The sequence below is a fragment of the Pelodiscus sinensis genome, chromosome 1 (assembly GCF_052426305.1).
Source record: "Pelodiscus sinensis isolate ZL-2025 chromosome 1, ASM5242630v1, whole genome shotgun sequence".
Lineage (NCBI taxonomy): Eukaryota > Metazoa > Chordata > Testudines > Trionychidae > Pelodiscus > Pelodiscus sinensis.
In genome coordinates this window covers 253,950,478-253,956,958 of record NC_143052.1, presented here as the reverse complement: position 1 = coordinate 253,956,958, position 6,481 = coordinate 253,950,478, and positions in this window count along the sequence as shown.

The window sequence follows — 6,481 nt, the reverse complement described above, 5'->3', positions numbered from 1 at the left end:
CTCAGCTTGACAAAACCCTGGCTGGGGTGATTTAGTTGGGATTGGTCCTGCCTTGGACTTGATGACCTCCTGAGGCCTCTTACAGTTCTATGATTCTATGATTCTAAGACACATAGTCAAAGTGCTGTCTATATAGTTATTTTTAGAGTACTAGCACTATCCCTGATAGCCCAGCTGTGTTGACGTGGGCTGGAAATCTTGCTTCTGTGGGATGTGTAGACATACCCAAACTAAGTTATTTTTGAAATGGGATATAGCCATTTTTAGTCACTTAGGCCTTACTGTTCTGAGCAGAGCAATACCAAAATATCTTTAAAAGTCTGGGCTATACCTTTGCTGAGAGAAAGAAGACAGACTAGGTGACTTTTCAGTTCCAGCCATACACACCAAAACTCAAGTTACTGATTTCTATTTAGGGATAAATGCCACTGTCCTACAATCCTCTGTCACTAAACTCCTCTTGAGTCCATTGGGAATTTGGGGTTTATAAATAATACAGAATCGTGTCCTTAGTGTTTGCTTTATCTCAGCAGAACATATGATACAAAATGTACATAAAAATGAACAGACTACAGGCTGAACCTCCCAAATCCAGGACTCTCTGGTCCAGCAACCACTGTGGTCTGGCAGGGCCACGGATGTTGTTGGACCAAAGAGCCCTGGAGGCAGGAGCAATGCAGGGGCTTGGGAAACTTGGTTGGTCCAAGCGGCATCTGAGGAGCCCCTGCTTTGGCTGGGAAACCACCAGTGTCAGTGGAACAAGGTGACCAGGGAGTCCCAGCTAGGAAACCCTTGGTTGCCGTGGAGCTGTTGGCAGCCAGGCAGCCCCAGCCAGGAATCCTGGCAAATCCCCGGTGGCAGCAGGGCTAGTGGAGGCAGGTGGCCAGAATCCCCAGTGGCAGCGGGGCAGCCCTACCAACAGGGTGGGGTAGCCAGGTGCCCAGGGCAGGAAACCTTTGTGGTACCAGGGCCGCCAGTGGCCAGATGGTCCCAACTGGGAACTCCAGAGAACAAACTACTGCAGCAGGGCTGGCAATAGCTAACCAGTCCCCACTGGGAACCCTGGGAGACCCTGGAGTAGTGGGCGGGCAGCAAGCTAGGGAGCCGTGCTGAGTCAGTGTTAAGGGACTAATGGAGCCAGGGAGCGGGGCATCCAGCAGGGGAACACTGATCTTCCCTGGTCTGGCAAACTCCCTGGTCCGGGACAAGTCAGGTCCTGAGGGTGCCAGACTAGGGAGGTCCCACCTGTACTGTGAGATGCTTTCATTTTGTAAAGATGCTGATGTAGATTATTAAGTTGATGATTTGATTGACAAACTGTATCAGTACAACATGTTAACAATGCAAATCAAGCTGAAATAATCCCCATTTCCAATTTCATATGTCAGAGTTACTGTCAATAATGACAGGTCATTCAAATACTGTCATTTTGGAAGAATGTAGAATCTGGACCTGTAAGGTGCTGAGCACTACGGATATTAAATATCAGTTCATTGAATAGTCGATTAACCTCATGAATTCTTATCGATTAGTCAACTATTCTATAGTCCCCGGGGGCTGGGCCGGCCACAGTGCAAAGTGGCAGCAGCCCCTGTCCGAGTGGGACTGAGCTCCCAGACCTGGCATGAGCTGGAACTGAGCTGGGCTGCCTGCCCACCTGGCTCCTTAATATACTTTAAATGCAGAGCCGCAGCCGGGGGTAGGTCCCCAGACCCTGTACAAGCCAGGACTGAGCCGGGCTTCTGGCTAGCCTGCTACAAAATTTACTGGGTGGGGGGGCATTCCATAGTATTAACCTATAAGCTTTTGCTTATCGGTTAATTGACTATACTATTACATCTCTGCTGTGCACCCACAATACCCATTGAAAGCAATGGAAGATTAAGGATGCTCAGAACTCTCTGGAAAGCACCTCACAGAATTAGGCATTTTGGAATAAGATTGTAAGAAACTTAATTCTACATGATTTTAAGTTGTTTTCACTTTTTGTTATGGACAATCCATAATAATAAAACATTTTAGATGATAGTAATGACTATGAGCTACAGCCTATACATTCTTACACTGTGTAATGGAGTATGGCATTGAAATTCTCTCTCCCCCCCTACCCAAACTAGCAATCAGACTTTGTATACTACATACTGGATAAAGAGAAAGAATTCTACCTCTAACCATCAAGCAGACCACTGTGCTACAACACAGACCATCAGCAGATTCTATGTTAAGATTATGGCTTTGAAAAGCTGCTGCTTCATCTGTTCTCGCCCCAAACATGAGCTATGGGCACTGCATCCAAGATCCCCACTATCACCTATCTACCCTAGATATCCCAAAATCCTCCTTTCCATGCTAACCTTATTTGGAGCTGCCATTGAATATCCCTCTGTGGTTTGCAGACAATTGGATTTCCCTCTAAGTGGCTATCCTGCCCATGTCTATCCCCGGGCAGCACAACTGAAAGTGGTATGAATTGGAAAGACAGTCTTCTTCAAGCATCCAAGCTGAAGTGAATTTCACCCTAACTAAGCACTAATTAAGGCAGGCAGTGTATACTTTTGAAAACAAATATCAAAGATGAGTCATGAAAACTGCTTCCTGAAATGTATCAATATGTACAGCTCATTCATAATATTTCTCCCCGCCCTTTCTCTAGTTCTACATTAAATTCTTCTCTTACTATCCCCAAATGCGGGCTAAGGTAGAACAAACATTCAGAGTTGGGTTTTGGCAAAATGCATTTGGTGGCCTCTATTCAGTAAAATGAAAACTAATTAAAACATCTCTAACTTTTGCTCCTGTGACACAGGAATCCATGATCTAAACTCAAACCCAAGCTAAAATATTGTATGTATATTTATTTGTATGTAGGTGAAATGAATTCTCATATTAGTTTCCAATGGATGGGTATCCACAGTACAAAAATACTTAAATTCCTTCTCACTGGCACCCTTGCAATTTCAGAAAGATCAAGGATTGCTTGCTCATGGGATCTGAACTATCCTCTTTTCACAATACACGTTTTTTCCCCTCTCAGTTAGGAAATATGTTGGTCAGTGCATTCTACCTATGCTATACCTTTGTTGTGGATAAACAGAGGATTTAAATCTGAACTTTTCTTGAGTAGTAATTTCCCTTGGCACTTAAAATGTATTTAAGAATATGGGACTGACTTCCACTGTTATGTGTACAATTAAATGAGAGAGAACAAAGAAAATCACAAGCACTCTTATTCCCACATAGCATTCAGGGGGGAAAAAGCTTTCTATGAGGTTGCTGTTTGGGATACAATATGTATTTTTAGATGAATTCCTCATGCTTTCATTAAGGAAAAAATGTCATGTGAACTGCATAAGATGAGTATTATGCATTAATAAAATTCCCTGGAATGTTAATAGATTTTGCAGGAGTTCTATCATATTAGGCTCTCAAGTATAATACACATAGTTGAATTATTCAGTTTGCAGAAGCATCAGAATACAGATTGGACCTCTCTGGTCCAGCACCCTCAGGACCCGATTGGTCCTGAACAAAAAAGTTTGCCATACCAAGGGAGATCAATTCCAGCCCCTCTGCTGCTGGCCTTGGAGCTCTCCCACGGGGGCTGCCATCCTCCCAGCTGGGCTCTCCCAGCCACCAGGCTCTGTTGCTGCCAGCACCAATTGCTAGCTAGGCTCCACTGCTAACCCTGAGCCACTGGCTGGGCTCCCTGCCCCTCTGGCTGCCAGCAAGGCTGTCTGCCCCCAGGCTGCCGGCCTGGCTCCGCTGTTAGCCCCAACCTGGCCTCCATTCCCAGGCTATGTCTAGACTACAATGATCTATCAGAGAAAGGTTTTCTGATAGTTTTTTTTTTTAAAAGAAACTTTTCCAAAATGTGGCCCACCTACACTGGGCCAAATTTCAGAAACTCCTTCTCTTTCAGAAGAGCCCTTCTTCCTTATGGAAGGAGGAAAAAAGGGCTTCTGAAAGCAAAAAAAAGCAAAAGATCAGACAAGTTTCCTGGACGCGGTGGAATTTTTCTGAGATACCTAGGCTGTGTCTAGACTGGCAAGTTTTTCCGGAAAATCAGCCGCTTTTCCAGAAAAACTTGCCAGCTTTCTACACTGGCCGTTTGAATTTCCGGAAAAGCACTGACGATCTCATGTAAGATCATCGGTGCTTTTCCAGAAATACTATGCTGCTCCTGTTTGGGAAAAAGTCTTTTTCCGAAAGACTTTTGCGCAAAAGGGCCAGTGTAGACAGCACAGTACTATTTTCCGCAAAAAAGCCCCGATCACGAAAATGGCGATCGGGGCTTTTTTGCGGAAAAGCGCATCTAGATTGGCCATGGACGCTTTTCCGCAAAAAGTGCTTTTCCGAAAATGCTTTTAACGGAAAACTTTTCCGTTAAAAGCATTTTCGGAAAATCATGCCAGTGTAGACGTAGCCCTAGAGTATAAGTATACATCTGGTATCCTGGAAAAAGCCTGTAGTTTAGACGTAGCCACAGCTTCCAGTGCTCTCTGGTCCAAGGGCTCTCTGGTCAGCAACATCCTTGTTCTGGTGAGTTCAATCTGTATTTAATACAACTGAGAGTTTTGGAAGATAATCCATCAAGTAAACTATTTTAGAATGATATATTCCAGTTTCTAGCTGGTTATATGTTGTAATAAAATTACCCTTTTGGCTATTTTAAGGGTATATTTATTAAACCATTTTAATTTGAAAGTGTGTAAAAGATACTCTACCCCCTATAAAAGAAAATTATTAAAATATCAAATGTTGTACAGGAGCCTGACAAATCTAGAAAATTCAGCGTATTTATTACTGTAAAAGTTTTAAGCCAGATTCTGTCAACCTTACTCACATTGCATATCCTTAGTCCCTGAATAATTCATAGAATCATAGGGCTGGAAGAGACCTTCCAGGAGGTCATCAAGTCCAGCCCCCTACCCAAAGTAACTAAAGCATCCCAGCCAGGGCTTTGTCTCATTTTTTCAGGAAGAATGGCTCTTGCACAAGAGGGGGGTTTTGCGCAAAAAGGAGCCGTCTACACAGCTCCTTTTTGCGCAAAGCCTCTTGTGCAAAAACGGTCCCTAATTAATTATGCAAATGAAGCACAGCAATATTCTACTCCACACTTCATTTGAATAAGATTTTGCAGAAGAAGGGTGCAGTATAGACGTAGCCTCAATCTCCTGCCAGAGTTAGGGGCAGCCACTCCATAGGGCAGAGTTGTGGGGACAGGACCTGGTGGGGGAGTAGGCAGACTGAGTGGCACACCCAGCTGGAGTTGCAGGTCCTGAAGTGGAAGTAGTACAGCATCCTTGAGCAGCAGGCAGAGCTTCCTGCTGGAACTGCAGGCTGGCAGATGGAAGGGGGGGGAGCAGAGAATTGGGCCAACGAAACTGGGGGCCAAGTGACTGAGTCTGATGGGACTGGGAGGTGGAGCAGGGGGCAGGGGTATGGGGGCTGCTGGAGGAGGTGCTGCCTGCAGTCAGTAGTAGCCCTATGCATTTGCAACATAGGGCACTACGAATTTTAGTTCACCATTGGTACTCCAAATTTAATGGTGCCTACATAGCAGTGTATGCTGTATATGCCTAAGGACGGCCCTGTTCCCCAGCATCACCTAAGTGGAAAAAGACAGAATCCTTTCAGCAGCATCAGCAATTAAGTTAATCAGGTCAGATCACATGATATTCAATTCAGGTTGGATAAAACACAAAAGTTGTATGTATTAGAAGTTTACAAGAGAGAAAAGACAGAAGATAAATTAGATGCTTGCAATGGAGAACAGAGTCTGGTTACACAAGTAACTATTTCTCTTCTCTGCTTCCTAATGGCTTTAAAGATAGCTAAGAAAGATTGCGTTAGACCCAGGTTTTCTCTCGGCCTGTCAATGTTACATTCTATGTCAACAGAAAAAATTCAGAACCAGATCCTATTCTGACTTAAACTAATCTCCATTTAGCTCATCAGAGCTGCACCAACTCAAGAATTTGGCCTTCTGCCCCCAAAAATCAAGTACAAAGCTAGGTTCCTCTTGCCCGTTTATATAAAAACATGTAATTTATTAAATGCATGAGTTGCTTAAAATTGTCAGAGCAGGATTTGCTTAAGCAAGCTATCCTCCTGGGTAAGAATAAACAAACTATAATTTCCTGTCCTTGTCCAGGATAATTCATTTCCTGAGTTATACCTTATTTATGTCCAGTTCATGTGTGTTGTTTCATTATCCTGGCCCACTTGGACAAACACACCTTTGTTAATATTGTTCATTATTCTAACTTCTCACTGGCACGAGCCCTACTTAACACCATTCTTGGAGAAGACTGCATGAACATGCAGATAAGAAGCTCCCCTTTGACCTCCCTTGTCAGGCACAAACAGGTAATGTTTCAATGAAATGTATAGTTAGGTTAATAGAATCAGTTCGTAAATAATGATATTGAAACAATTACAGGTGACAAATTCAAAATTACATGTTTGGGAGGCACTCTTC